Source organism: Chelonia mydas, chromosome 4, assembly GCF_015237465.2.
Source record: "Chelonia mydas isolate rCheMyd1 chromosome 4, rCheMyd1.pri.v2, whole genome shotgun sequence".
Lineage (NCBI taxonomy): Eukaryota > Metazoa > Chordata > Testudines > Cheloniidae > Chelonia > Chelonia mydas.
In genome coordinates, this window is record NC_057852.1 from 31,444,499 (window position 1) to 31,460,811 (window position 16,313).

Consider the following 16,313-nt stretch of genomic DNA (forward strand, 5'->3'; position numbering starts at 1 on the left):
GAATAGGTTTTGGTAGCCTGAGTATCGCTGTAAGGGGTGGGGGGAGTTCTTATTCCCTGCAGTCATGAGTCTGAGTCAAAGTCTAGCCCAGTCTTTGGGCCAGACAGAGCCCAATGCCATTGTTCAATAACAACAGTCATCACAAGGCCACAGACTGCTGTCTAATTCCAGTGTGTCTGGTTTTGGTGGGATTGACTCTGACTTTCAGTTTTTATTTCATCAGCTCGGTATTTCTCTGCATCTCCTCCTCATTTATGGTGGTTGGTTATCTAAGTCTTCAGGCTGTCTTTTAAACCCATCCTTTCCAGAAAGGCTTCCTTTCATTCCATCTATAAAATGATGAGCCAAACTGAACTATGCTGGTGTAAATCAGGACAGAATTTGGCCCTGTGTCTCAGATTCCTCAGCCAGCCATTTGTTCTGGAAACCCTCCTTGCAAGTTCCAGCCCAGACCACTTCCCCTGGCATTTGCCCAGGACTCAGTCAAAGGGCAGGAATCATCAGGGACAGAATCTTTACCTGTGCCAGTTCTGGAGTACACTTTGCCAGAGTCAAATAGATGTATGTCCTCATTCATGATAAAACTGCAATTAAATATTTTGCTGCCATTCAACAGCCACCTACTTCTCCTGTGTGTTAGAGCCAGCGCTGGTTTTTAAACAGTTCCCAGTAGTTACCATTGATCCTATACTCGTCAGCAGTTCCATTCATTGCTAGTTCAATTTTGATAAGTGCTGCTCGGATCAGTCAGTGGCTGCTACTTAAGACAAATTGTAATGAGCTCCTGTTGGCTCTGATTGTCTTGATCTGCTGGATTCCTGTGGGCAGGTCACGGCCACTAGAAAATATTCCTTTTTTTTTTTTTTAAATGAAATTAAATCTGTGTTGGAGGATTCCACCATGGGCATCCCCAGCATTCCTAGGGGCTAAAGTCAGCTGTTGAGCAAGGAGGCAAAGCTCTTACCAAAATGTGTGAGGCAAAGGGAGTTTAAAAAGTAGAAAAGGGCAAAGGTAGAAGTTTATAAACAAAAACAGATAAAGGCAGAGGCTGCCGGGGGGTTGGGGAGGGGGAAGAAGAGGGATGTGGAAGTTAGCAATGTGTAACGAATAAAATAGAAGAGGGAAGTAGTATGTAAATAGATGGGAATGAAACTGGATTCTGGCCTCTCCAACCATGTCATGTCCTGCAGTGCCCAGTGGCCCAGGCAGGATAGGGGGCAGACAAGAGCAGTTGTCACGTGTGTGCAGGTGGTCAGGTACCTGGCAGGTCACTCTGCATCAGAGGCAGTCCAGGGTGCTGGTCAAAGTTCTCGCAGGGGTCACTAGCCAGAAGATCCAATTCAACGGACTGGGTCAGTGCACTGGGGAAGTAAGGTCAGACAAGGCAGCAAGGTAGGGTCAGGCAAAGCAGCAAAGCATGGCAGTCAAGGGAGCAGCCAACAGGCAATGGTTTGTTGCTCAGATAGCTTCCTTTTCCTTTTGGGGCCTGTATAGAGTCCAAGTACCCAGTGAGAGTGCTGCAATCAGGCACCTGGGGTGTGGTTGCTATGGACTTGTAGGCCTTTAGCACTAGGGCTATTCGTCAGAGGTGCTAATTCAATGCATCGCTGTGGTGCAATGATTATATCTTATTAAAGTCATATATTGAAGCACAGGTAATGCACCTCAAAAATGAGAAAAATAATCAATGCGGTCTACACCAGTACAGGACAAAAACTTCCACACAACTAAGTTTGATCCAATTATATACATGTAGCAGCAACAATGATATAAATCAAATTCTGCCATAATGCTAAATAGTGATAACAAACATGGAGTTACAATATGTAATGAAACAAATATCATATTTCCTTATGTCCTCTCATTTTGTGTTTTTTGAACAAGTGACATATACAATTCATTCAATCTCAGAAGGATGTGAAAATATAGTTTTCCTAAATTCTGACCTCCCAAAAATATTTTTGCATACCTGCACACTCTGTAGTCCATATCTGCTCTGGGTTATGCCCTTGCAATGTCACTAAAGTCAGTGGGGTTGTACAGTGCACCCGAAGACAGAATTTGGCCCCATTTTTGTATGCATAAAGTTTGCAACAAGGAACGAGTTATACAGCAAGAGAGAGAATCCATAATAAGGAAGAGAGGAGTAGACAGTTTCTTTCTCTTGCTGATGGCTACAGCAGTGGAGTGGAGTAGCACTAGGGTCTACCAAAAAGTCTTGGTTATGATCGGTGGTTATTCGTTTAGTAGTAGCAGTAGCTGCAGCAATGTGCTGCCCGGTAATAAATCCAAAATCAGATCAAATAGTTTCTCTCTCTGGGTTCAGATAATAATTTTTTAGGGTCAGTCTGCCCTTGCTCCAGTCTGGAGCACTGGGTGAGGGGAGGTGTGTCCATTGGTGCATGTGTATGTGGAGCTTGTGGAGGAGGTCTGCCTATGCAGGATGGAGCATGCTGTGCTCCCCCAGCAAACTGAGGCCAGACACAAACACAGCCAGACAGAGTGGGGCTCAACTCAAACTGGGTGGAGCCTTGGAGTGCTGTAGCACACATACTAGCCAGTGGTCCTCTACCTGAAGCACTGTCTGTATTCTACATGGGTCCTGTGTGGTTGGACTGGGGATGGAAGGGGCTCTGTACACCCTCATAAGAACATAAGAATGGTCATGCTGGGTTGGACCAATGGTCCATCTAGCCCAGTATCCTGTCTTCCGACAGTGGCCAGCGCCAGGTCCTTCAGAGGGAATGAACAGAACAGGGTAATTATTGTGTGATCCATCCCGTCGTTTAGTCCCAGCTTCTGGCAGGCAGAGGTTTATGGACATCCAGAGCATGGGGTTTCATCCCTGAACATCTCAGCTAATAGCCATTTATGGACCTATCCTCCATGAACTTATCTAATTCTTTTTTGCACACAGTTATAATTTTGGACTTCACAACACACTTTGGCAATGAGTTCCACAGATTGACTGTGTGTTGTGTGACGAATTACTTCCTACATTTGTTTTACACCTTCTGCCTATTAATTTCATTGGCCTACCCCTAATTCTTGTGTTATGTGAAGAGATAAATGACACTTCTCTCTTCACTTTCTCCACACTATTCATTATTTTATAGCCCTCTATCACATCCCCCCCTCCCTTAGTTATCTCTTTTCTCAGCTGAACAGTCCCAGTCTTCTTAATCTCTCCTCCTATGGAAGCTGTTCCTTTCCCCTAATCATTTTTGTTGCTCTTCTCTGTACCGGTTCCAATTCTAATACATCTTTTTTGAGATGGGGTGACCAGAATTGCACACTGTATTCAAGGCATGAATGCACCATGGATTTATATAGTGGCATTGTGATATTTTCTGTCTTATTATTTATCCCTTTTAATGGTTCTTTTCCTCTTTTCTGCCTTCCCTTCAGTCAGTGGTTCTCAACGCTGGTCCACTGCTTGTTCAGGGAAAGCCCCTGGCGGGCCGGGCCGGTTTGTTTACCTGCCGCGTCCGCAGGTTCGGCCGATCGCGGCTCCCACTGGCCGCAGTTTGCTGCTCCAGGCCAATGGGGACTGCAGAAAGCGGCATGGGCTGAGGGATGTGCTGGCCACCCTTCCCGCAGCCCCCATTGGCCTGGACCGGTGAATGGGAGCCGTGATCGGCCAAACCTGCGGACATGGCAGATAAACAAACTGGCCCGGCGTGCCAGGGGCTTTCCCTGAACAAGCGGTGGACCAGAGCTGAGAACCCCTGCCTTTAGTGAACCCAAAGAGGATAAGCAACTTTCACACTTACTAAGGAGAACTCCCTCTTCCATTTCCTCCTGTCCCTACAGATTGTTAAGGAATTTGTTTCTTTAAATATTTTAAGTGGGAGAAGCACATTCCCTCCCCGAAATGTGAGATCTGGTTGCTCTTGCTTGTGTATCATACTCTTACCACATAAGTGCTGGTTTTATGACTGCTTGGAGATTTTTGGGAATGGAAGTTTATTATTAAAAACACAGGAGTGACAGTGGGTATCTTTGGGTTTCCTTTTTTCTTCTTTTGGTTCTATTTTTAAAGTTTGGGAATGGATTCAAGCAGGATGACAAAATCAGTTGCCTTTAGCTATATTTATAAGATGAAGTAAGTGTTCTTTTATTTGAATTACCTACTGTTTTATTTTTGTATTTGTTGTAGGCTTTTTTTACTTTGGTAGCAGCAGTTAAGATGATACAAGCACTGTGGCCAACAATTAGCATGTTAGCTATGAGATGAAACCAGAAGCAGTGGTGTAATTTTGGATTCTGCAAATAAAAAAAGCAGAACTGTTCCCAGTTTTGGTTGGCACAGAGTTTGCAAATAATTGCTTGTTTATGATACACTGAGGTCTAGTCAGCTGAACAGAGACCTGAGAGCCAGCAACTCTTGAATTTTAAGTCCAGTTGACTTGCTGTGTGGTTATGGGTGGATCACTTAAGCACTCTGTCTTAGGTCTCTGGATCTATTATATGGGGCTGATCATATCTAAATACACACAGGGGTATTGTGAAGACTGATTAATGAGTTAATGTTTATATAGCACTGAGATCATGTAAAGTGCTATATAAGGACTAAGTATTATGATGATACCTTTCCCATGTATTATAGACACACCAGGCCTGGTTCTGTTTTTCTTTGGTACCGAGAACTCCCACTAACTTTCGTGTGAGTTTCAGGTAGAGGGAAAATAATGTTTTGCTGCTTCTTTGCCAGCAATGTCATACCTGAAAGTCTTGCGATATTTCTTTATATACCTCCACCAACCCCAAACCTCCCCAGATCTCCTTATTCACTTCTTACTAAAGCAAAACTATCAGTGACTTTGGAAGTGCTGAACTAGGCCCATAGCTCAGCTATTCAATCAGATTTATTTCCAGCTAAAGGGGTCCATCATTTTTAATGTGTTGTAATCTACAACCTTTATGCACATTTGCAGATAATGATTGCCTTTTTAAGCAAATACAATTTTGTAGGTTAGTAGTCCATAATTTGGACTAATGACTCCACTGAACAACTGCAGTCTAACGTGTTGCTTAGATTAACATAGTCTTCAAAACACAGTTTCTTTTAAATATTTTAAAGTTGCTATCAATCCGTCTGTTTTAGCTATTTCTAGAGTGCCCATCTCCATCGTATCAAAGCACTGGATAATTTCCTCCTTCCTACTGATAACAGATTGTGTCAGAAGACTAAACAAAAGGCATTAGGCCAGCTTGAGCTCTGGTGAAGCTTGATGAAACTCCACTGAAGTCAATGGAGTTCATGGGCTTGCAACAGGGTGGAATTTGGTCTATTGCCAGATCTACTGCCAACTTGATAAGGTCATTAGTGATATCTTTAGAATGGACTAGCCTTTTGGGCTGCTTGACAACCTATCAATGAAAACTAAAAAAATTGCATTCTAAACCTGTGCAGGAGAGTCAAAATGTGAGATGAAGTTTGATACCAGCTCCTTTTATCACTCTAGACTGGAAACTTCTTTATTCTTTTCACCAGCTGATTTGTATCTGCTTGCCATTACTTTATTTGTAAGAGTTTACTGAGAAAAATGGCCAAGAGAAAGATCCTATAACAGAAGCCCATATACTAGTCTCTAAACACACACTAACCATCGTCCTAAGGATGGGAAAGCAGAACAACAACAACAAACTATTAGTTTTTAAAACTATGTTATAACTATTTCAAAGACATCGTTTTTATCATTATTTGGAGCACAAATTTAAAAAAGAGGAAACTGTTTAAAGTCAGCTACACAAAGGTAAGATTCAGTTCAGATAAGTGTAAATGTGACTACAGAGTATTCTTTGGTTTTCTGTCTATTGAATCTAAAAAAATATTTTAATTGATTCTTGAAGAACTTTTTGAAGTTCAATAAATGCTTCAGAAATCAGTTGGGAGTCCACAAATGTTAATAGTATTTATCTAATTTCAATAAAAATGGTCTCATTAACACGCCAGCTGCTAAAATGTGTGATACCAACAGCAGCCTTCTGCCAGCCTGCAGGGAAGCATTCCTACTCACTACCCAGTTTTGTTTTAAAAGAAGTCCTTTAAAATATATATATCTATTAACAGGGGCCCATGGCAAAATCAATCAGACCTGCAAAATTCTACTTAACCAGAGTGGGTATGTTTTTGTTTCATTTTTGAAAGATAACTAAAATCTCATTCACATTTTCATCATCATCAATCAGCATGGAAAAGCACAGGTCAGAGGCTTTTGTCATTATAAGTTTGGGAGACTAAAACAAATAAAGATTTTGCTTAACTCTTGAATTGTCAAGTCTTAATCAGCATCCACAGCTCCCACTGATTTCAGTGGGAGTTGCAGATGCTCAGCACCTATGAAAATCAGGCTTCTGTCTAAATTTTGATTTAGATGCCTACCTTTAGGCATCAAAGTTTGAGAGTCAGATCTTCAGCTGGTGTAAACCAACAAACCTCCACTGACTTCAAAAGAACGGTGCTAATTTACAGCACGTGAGGATCTCGCCCGGAAAAGATTGGCTATAATACCAATGCATCTCAAAGGGATGTAGTGAGTCCTATTAATTAATATCTGCAGTGTATTCTGAGATCCTCGATTAAAGAAATTATATACTATGACTTTTAGGGGAAAGGCCTATTCCTATTTTTGTGTTGTACAATACCTAGCCCATTGTGGGTGCTTCCAGAAACAGAGAATCATTAATATACACCAAACTCAATGTACAGCTTTTCTCTGCTATTTCCACAGTCTTTAGCAAAACCCATGTCTTATGTGGCACAATGGACCTACATTATGTGGCAGGGATCCCATGCAAAGTAATGGTGCGTCATACTTGTTTATTTAATAGTAATAATTCTGAAGTACCAGATTCTTTTTGAGTAACCATGTTCATTTTGAGTATTAACTTAAGTACTTCCATTGAAAACAATAGGACTATTTTCAGAATAAGGTACTGATCCAGGTAAACAAAGGTGATTCGATCTGGCTCATAATAATAATAAGTGATAACACAAACTATTTTTGTTATCTCTAGTGGAAGGCTGCGTTGAAAATGGCACCTCCCTTTTGTATGTAACCTCAGTTCAGAGAAGTTGGGGTGCTCTTAGACAGGCCTCTGTCCCTCACTAGTCATTCTGGATCTCTCTCCTCCTTGCTGCTTACATTTGTGACCATGTGTTCAGCTGGCAGTATACCTACTTACAAGCTGTTCAGGCAGTGAGGCTTAGCTGTATGTGCCAAGCAATGATAGTTGTACGTGAGCAGCCTAAATAATGATGCATGCCAGCCTTTCTGCAAATCCCGTATGCCCTCTTTGCTGCAGAGTGGTGGCACCATAGAACTAGCTCAGTCACAAATGTTCCATGACTCAGGTTCTGACTCAGAAGAGAAGTCAGCAGCCACTAAGGCACATCATTTGTTACTACTGTACAGTGCAGTGGTATTTCACAAGCAATAATCAGACCACGTAGGAGCCAGCATCTGGAGCTGCTGAGACTTGGCAAGTGTTTGTTCCATTTGAGTAACACTTCAGTTATATAGGGAATCACGGATGGACTTAAATTCACTAAACACTTAATAGCTGGCTTCCTGTATCCCGTTCAGTTCTGGAAAGAAGTAGAGCAACTGTCCTGGGTGCGACCATAAGGAACAGAGCCAGATCCTAGTAATGGGAGTTGGCAGGACTGTGATACACACAAACAAAATGCAATCAAGGTAATCAGCTGCCAGGGGTAGTGATTCTCAGCCTCTTTAAACTGGCGTTTCTGTCTTGTGCTTAGTTCAGGAAGTCCATTGTGCTGTTCATCACTGATATGGAATCACTTTGATTGATAGACAAGAAGAGTTTATGACATCCTGCTCTGCATTCACTCTTAGGTCCCTAAAGGTGAGAGTCTGAGGGCCAGATCCTGGGCCTGCTCCAGATGCTTTGGAACTCCCTGAAATGAACCTTTGAAATGTTTGAGGTCTACATACCCTTGCTCTAGGATCTTGACCTCAGATCACCTGAACTTGCAGGCGCCATGCAGAGCTGCTGTAGACAAGCCTCAGATTTTTGTTAATTTAGAACCCCTGTGAGTCTAGACCAAGAAGTACCAGGGAAGTTTGAGGGAGAACACCCTCACGTCCTCTCCACACTAGACAGCTGAACCATTTCAAGGTTAAACATCACAGCTGAGTGTTTATATGCTCCTGAAACAGTTTACTGTGCCCATACTATCCAGCCTGGTTTATTCACTGTCTCATTTTCAGATTTCACACAGTAAGATTTAAAATGTAATATTCTGAAGTGGGGTTTTTTTGTGACTTGTATTACTCCTCTAGGAACTGGGATATTAGGAACGTACTGGACAGAGCCAAGAGCATCTCATTATTGCTTCAGCTACTCTCAGATCTTCCAGAATGAGAAAAGTTGGAGCACACCAGGCAGAAAGTATACTGGGCAAGTACTACTTGGATGCTGTCAGGTGGAGGGAAGGGTAAGAGAGCCAGTGCTGCCATTGAAGTTTGGGCCAGCAGAGAATCACATGGATAAAATTAGGGGGACCTTGAGTGAAAATGCACAAGGCCTGAAACTGCAATGAAAGAGACATCAGTAGATTTGGAAAAAATTTGGGGTGACATGACTCCTTATTCCTCCAAGTGACTGCTCTTATGGGTTAGACAGCAGCGTTCTAGCATTGCACTGGGAGAACTTACTGACCGGGTGCAGTTGCAACACCTATTTTACCTGTTTACACTAGCACTGCAACAATCAAACTGAACTAGTGAAGGTGGAGACTTGCTCAGAACTCGGACAATCCTGCCTTTATTGGGAATGCATGTAAAATGTTCTCAGTGTGTGTACAAAAATAATTTCATGTATGATCTAGGTGTTCAAATCAATGGTGTCAATACCAAAGTTCTCCAGGGTAGCTGGAGTGATGGCTACTTCTCATTTCATTTACATAAAGATAATGGAAAGGTAACCACAAGAAATGATTATCCTGATTCTCCTCTCAGACCAGTTTTGCACCGGCGTTACTCCATGGATGTTACTCCAGTTTTGCCTCTGTAAGTGAGAGGCAAATCACACCCATTAACTGTAACTTAGAGTGTAGAGAAGCCCAGAGCTTGGCTGAAGCCCATGAAGGTTTCTAGAGAAAAAAACAACAACAAAAACCCTGGACTTTTTTTTCCCCCTACCAGGAGCATTTAAGAGATGTTTATCTTTCTGTTTTATTCTCAAACTTCACTTCTCTGAAGTGATAGCTGCCAGAGGTGTCTGAATTTCTGGCACATTTGCACAGAGAGCTGTGATTACTGGATCATTATCAGCTAGCTTCAGGCCCAGTACAGTTCAGTATGCCAGAATACAGCTTCACTTTCCTCCCCTCCCCCGATCCCATTTGTTAATTATTAGTTGTCTGAAAAAGGGAGAGAGTTGAAAGGGAAATATTTAGTAATGAGAGAGCATGGCTGAAGTGATTACATTCTCCTGCTATATAGAATCATTCTCCAGAGCTCTGTAGTTCTTAGCCAAACAAACACTATATGCAAGGCACTAAGCCTTGGACAGAAGGGTTCCTGGCCCTCTGCACCCCACTTCAGCAACCTTCTCTGATAATATTTTGGGAGGGGCACTGATGTGCTCTGGAGGAAGCTGTGTCTGGCCCTCCCTGGGTTCAAGAATAGCCACCATAGGTGGGATTTTTAAATGTGATCAGGGTTGGCCTAATTCTGCTCCCCTTGGTAATATTTCCATTGGCTGCAAGGGGACCAGAGTTAGGCCAATGGCGAGCACTTTTGGAAAGTTTTGGAATAGCCTTCCGAGGGAAGTAGTGGGGGCAAAAGATCTATCTTGCTTTAAGATTAAACTCGATAAGTTTATGGAAGAGATGGTATGATGGGATAACATGGTTTTGGTAATTAAATATTCATGGTAAATAGGCCCAATGGCCTGTGATGGGTTTTAGATGGGGTAAGATCCAAGTTACCCGGGAAAGAATTTTCTGTAGTATCTGGCTGATGAATCTTGCCCATATGCTCAGGGTTTAGCTGATCGCCATATTTGGGGTCGGGAAGGAATTTTCCTCCAGGGCAGATTGGAAGGCCCTGGAGGTTTTTCGCCTTCCTCTGTAGCATGGGGCACGGGTCACTTGCTGGAGGATTCTCTGCTCCTTGAGGTCTTTAAACTACAATTTGAGGACTTCAATAGCACAGATATAGGTGTGAGGTTTTTTTGTAGGAGTGGTGGGTGAAATTCTGTGGCCTGCGTTGTGCAGGAGGTCAGACTAGATGATCATAATGGTCCCTTCTGACCTAAATATCTATGAATCTAAATATCTATAAATCCCACCCTATGAAGCAAGAATCTTTTGGGTGAGGATAGAGGCAAAGTTAATGGGAGGAGAGTGGATCTGAGGAGGGCCCTGCCGTGAGGGGAAGGAGATGAGCAGATAGATGGTAGGACAAACTATTTAGAGAGAAAGCAGCTGGCATTTTCTGGCTAGGTAAAATACACCTTGTATTTCAAGACTGATAAAGAGGAATCAAATAAAACTAAATGCTTTTCTTTCCACTTTCCCCACAAAGTAATCTCCCTTTCTTTCTTTGGCTGAGCTGTAGCCAACTAGACCCTCCAGTTATGTCATGCGTCCTTTAGATAGGGCAAAGGACAAAAGAAAAAGAAAAGACAAACAGAGACGGTTTCATTTCTGCCTTATGGAAGGCTGGAAAAGACAGAAAAATGCAGTTACAGAGGCCATGTCTACACTACACAGTTTGGTCCACACAAGTTACATTGGCATACCATCACCAAAGTCCGTGTACCGCTCAGGGGCATGCACACTTAACAGGTTGCACTGGCACTGCACGTACTCCTCAGGGGTGCTTGCTGTAATATTCATGTGCAGAGCAGTGCACCACAGATAGGTATTAAAGTGTGCCCTGCACCACCATTTGGCACAATGTCTTTTGGGACATTTTTGCTGTGTTTTGTACGTTATGTACATGTATAAATATGGTTGGGTCTTTGCCTCATATGCATTCTGTAACGTTTGCTGTGAACTAATATATTCTAGCTTTCCAGAAATAGAACTTGATTGTGTGCAAAACAGCAGTTGACAAAAGTAAATTGCAAACCAACATATGCAAGGTTTAAAAAAAACCTTTTGCCAACAAACCCAAGTGAAAACGGAAGTAAACTACAAACATTTATGTCTATATATGTTGTTCCATGCCATCTGTTGTGATTACGTACACACCACCCTGTGGTTGTCACAAGAAGGTTTATATGTAGTTATGGTTCTCTTTGTTGTCCCCTAGCTTGGAGTGGTAGTGGTAAGGATGTACCCTGCGGTGCCATGAGGAATGTTTGGGAGTGTGGGGAGCATAGAGTTCTACAAGGACTGCAGAAGCAGCTGAGTAGAGCCGTGCAAATCTGCGGATATCCTTTTTATATCCACAGACCATGTTTGTGGATTGCAGATTGGATGCAGATGTAAATTTTGTATCTGCACAGGGCTCTACTGCTGAGTGCAGGATTTGGGGGACTGAAGGTCAACCATGCTCTGCAACCTATTATGTCCCGGTGCCTTTCACCTTTTGGTCCTTTGGCCTGTCCTGCAGCAAGCACTCTCTCTGTTCTCGGTCTCTCTCCTTGTTCACGTTCTGAAGGGCCTCCAATTCTAGCTAAAATTAAACTTGTGCAACTCCAGTCTCAGTTACACTAACTTCCACAGGGGCCAGGATTGCACCCAAACCCTTCACCATCTGATGCAAGTCAGTGGACACTGGCACATGAGATAGTCTAGTTCCTATTACCAGTGGACATATGTCCACATAATAGTCGGCACTAACTGACACTCTTATTGACAGACTCAGCAAAGGTTAAAGACTGAACAGGCCTGGAGAATGAACTCCTTTCTCCCACTGGTTTCTACAACTGAGACCAGAAACATCATGATGAAGTTTACACTGCTGCTATTCCTGTTCTATAGATAGATGGAGGATTCCAGTCCCCAAGGATACCTTTCACCAACCCTACCAATATTTTGCTTAATAGTTATCTTCTAAAGTATCTGTTCACAGTATTGTGCATAAAGGCCTGTCCATAACTGAAGTCCCTTCAAATTTTTCAATAAAACATGTCTCAGAAAGTATAATTACAAAAGCCTTTGTCTCTTCAAAACTGCTCTGAAAGTGCATATAGTAGGTTAATGCTTTCCAGATGTACAAATTAGCAGCCTTTTGTTTATAACATGCAACCACTGCCTCCATGCTCAGGCAGACACGTTTCCTTGTGAATTAACAGCAGGACTGTCATGTATCACTGAATTTCACTCTGTTTCCTCAGAGGGTTAAGATTTTTGAGCTTTTTTTTTTTCAGGTCAAACATATTTCACCGGAAAGTCGGCGTGTGGCAGTGCAACTATAATCTGGGCCTTCCCAAAGGGAGGAAGTCACACACAGCACTTTTGAAGTGCTGATAAGAAGAGAAAACTACAATTAGGTTTTGCAGTTTCTCTGATGAATTTGCATTTTAAATTACTTTTCAGTATAATTTTGTTTCATCTTTCTTTTCACTCTGACTTCTGCAGTTTCGAAAGCTGGTTATAAATAGTGTACAGGAGCACATTTGTTATTAAAACTACATCAACATGATTTTTGTTCTCAAATATTCCTTTGAGATTGCTCATTAGAAAAAAGTGGGCTGATGAGGAGATGAAGAGAAGGATGCAAGAGAGTTTCATAGGAGTTTTATCTTTAGATGGGAAGGTACATTCTCGCTTATCAGCCCCCAGTCTTGTGTAAGAAATGCAGGAATTCCACCACCCTACTTGTTCTGTGGACAAATCTTGCCCTAAACCAGCAGCATTTTTAGGCCCAGATCCTATTCTCTCTGAAGTCAGTGGGAGTGTTTCCATTGACTTTAATGGGAGCCACTGGGTCATGCCTTTACTGCATGTACAGTGGAGGTATTCACATGGGGAACTGTTAACTAATATATGCACGAAGTATCCCATGACCCATTGCATTCACAGAAGTAAGTTTTGGTTTAGAGCAAATAGGGAAGCTGTCAAGATTAGGACAGATGAGTGCTTTACCATACCAACAGAAAGGGAGTTAGTTACTCTCACAGGCCTGTACTGATATGTCCCAAGGAAGAGGACAAGACATATGATTGTTTTACCCTGGCACAGAGCTAGGAGGACCTTTCACATGCTTGGTACCTGGAAAGGATGTGTTCAGAACAAAGAGATAAGGGATATATCATGGTACCAGAAAAACAGGGTAGAAAGCTTATTGGTTACATCTACTTTCAGATAACATGCACAGTACCTTTTACTTGTAAAAAGGTAGGGCATAAAAAGATGACTTTGGGGAGCAATTTTGGTAACACACCTTCTGTGTAAGGTGAATGTAACAATGCTGCATTAAATGGCTTCCCAGAGATGGGTCTTGTATTGAACCTTTTACTTGTACTGTATTATTATTTGCTTATAGCAATAAACCCGACAAATATTGGTTATTTAGTCTCTTTAATATATTTCATAAACTAATGTATGGTCAAGCAACTGACTATTCAATTTATCATCCCTGCTGCCCATACAGAGCAATGCCCCACACAGCTCTCTCCACCAGAGTATGGATGAGCAGGGGAATAGCTAAGAGATGCACCTCTGCACAGACACACTAGCCAAATCCCTATGTAGAGAAGAGTGCAGAAGGTATGGACACAGTTGCAACCCATGGGCTGCAGTAGCTGCTGCATTGGTGCTCTGTAGGTAGATTCACTCCATCCTCATCTATACCTGTGGAGAATCCCTGGGCATGGCCCATTTACAACAGGCTTTGCACAGGGGTCCAGAATTTGGCTCCAAGGGAGTAAACCTAATTTTCTCTTTACTCCATTAAGTTAAGGTTCTCTTGACAGCTTTCCTAGATAGATTAACCCATTGCCTGATTGACTTCACTGAAAAGATTGTTTGCCTCTTATTCCTGGGGCTACGATATTTGTAAAACAAATAACAAAATGATCAAAAATGTAATGTGACTTCATTTTTCATTTCCCAAAAATGGCTACTTCCCACTCAGAGAATAATCAACATTCTATTTTAAACCAGAAATGTTTGTCAGCTAGTAGCTTTGGCCCTGGTTTTCAGGGGTGCTGAGTACCCACAGCCCCAACTGAAGATAATGGGAGCAGCTGGTGCTCTGCAAATCAGTCCCTAAATGTCTCAATAAAGCACAACACACACCTGGAGCTCTCTAGTCTGTTCTGAACAGGAGAGAAAAACTAATCACATTTCATAGAGGGGGAAAAAATACTTTGCTTTATAACAAAAAAATGTATCTGCAGTTGTCAAGCACTTGAATGGAGATCTGAAGGTTAGATGCATATGAATTATACTTAATTCTGTCAAACATTATTTGAATACAAAATGTGATTTCATTATTGCTTTACTCCTTTTTTTATTTATTTATTGATAGAATGTTGATCTACAATCTAAAGAATCATAAGCCCGTAATAGGCTAATTTGTGTAATTGCAGAATTTGAGTCAAGAAAATGATGGAGACTTTGTATTTGAATGTCACTACTGAGATGCAGTGTTAATTTTCTCTTTTAATACGTTCATCTGGATGCTAATGTCAGCTGATTATGGTAGTGTGTAAAAGGGAATGCGCACAGCTCTAAGTAAAGGGCATCCATTTACATCACATTAGGATCTTGGTCTACGGATTTATTGGAACGTACTTCATCAGACTTATGCTGGTGTCAATGAAAAGTAACTCCATTAAAGTCAATAGGCCAGATCTCAGCTGGTATAAACTGCCATTGCTCCGCTGAAGTCAGTGGAGCAGCTGAGGATCTGGCCCGGAGGAGTTATGGCAGGGTAAAACCAGCATTAGTAAGAACCAGACCCAGGGTCCACATAAGAAGTTTCAGTGTCCCAAAATTAAAAACAATTAAAAATTATGGAAAGACAGAATGAAATACAATTCAATAACACATCATTTCATTTACACTATTAGCAGTATGAGGCTTCTAACAAAATCCTTCATATTTTATTAGCTGATGATCCAACCCACATAGCTACTCTGCCATAGGATAAAATTCAGCAGAATAGTGGAGCTCCAGATAGACAAGATCTTCTCTGATAGAGAAGACTTTATGTGTACTGGGCCCCTGTCACTCAAGTTTTACTGCATATCATATAATCTGTCAGCTATAATGTGAATAATGGCTAAAAAATTACCCTAAAAACAAAGTTTTTCTTTTAAAATTACCTCACATCAGATACTCAGGATCCACCTCTACCAATTTTGATGAAGAAAGACGATGTTTGTTTAAAACAAACAAAAAATAAAAATAATAATAATAAAAAAAAAGATCAGTGCCCCCATGAAAAACAGGACTGCCACGGACAAATTGCAGCCAGGGCCAATTTCAAATACTTCCTATTAAAAGTTTATTAAGAGAAACCAAACAAAACCTACACAGAAAATTCAATGAGCACAGCAAATAGCCCTGTGTGAAATTTCAAATTGACTATCTCCTTTTACAGAAAACAGGAATTTATGCACTATTTTAGAATGCAATCCTGATTATGGAGTCACTGTCCAGTGCTCACCTAATAACTACTACTACTAATCAATAATAATAATAATAATAATATATGATAAAAGGAATAAAACTTGCCTTACAGTGCTTTTTTAAGGTTGCCAGTTAAGACACTAATTGTTCGAGCATCTAAAAAGCTTCTTGAGCCAGACAATTAACTGTGAAGTCATTACAAAAGAGTTATTCTCCAGCAAACTAAAACAGAAGAAAGATGACAAAAATGCAGAAAGAGAATTTAAGATTCTAAACAGAAAGCAGCTGGCAACTGACCATTGTAAAACCTACACCATTCAGACCAAGTTGGTATGTCATAACCAATGCTAAGGGTCATCCCTCTCGGAGGAACAGAAGACTTCTAAATGCATTCAAGGAGTACACTGGCTCTCGCTTTCCTGAGGACACCCAAATCCTACTGACAGTTATTGATAGTGAAAAACATCAGGCACCGCAGGCTCCAGATGATTAAATCACCTCAGCACTTGAACAGGCCCTTGCAGAAGGAACTGTTTTGAGGACAAGAAGTGATCAGGTCATGTGATCAGAACATCACTGAGATCCAAAGAGAGAAGTTACTGACAGATGTCAAATAATATCCTGTCACCGTCTTCAGATTACCTACACTAACCTCCAAAGTAGAAATGTTTTGTTTGTATTCATTTCTGGTGATGGTTGTTTTTAGTTAAAATTTTGATTCATTACAATTATTTTGTAATGAATA

The 16,313-nt window shown here is 41.4% G+C and overlaps 1 long non-coding RNA gene across 3 annotated transcripts in view; it reads right to left on the reverse strand.

Moving 5' to 3' along the window:
- LOC122465580 overlaps positions 1–16,313 on the reverse strand; it is a 73,689-nt gene that overhangs the window by 4,035 nt on the left and 53,341 nt on the right. For all 3 annotated transcript variants that reach the window (XR_006290520.1, XR_006290519.1, XR_006290521.1), the window contains exon 3: positions 1,261–1,361. This is a non-coding gene — a long non-coding RNA (uncharacterized LOC122465580). The remainder of the gene's footprint in view (positions 1–1,260; positions 1,362–16,313) is intronic.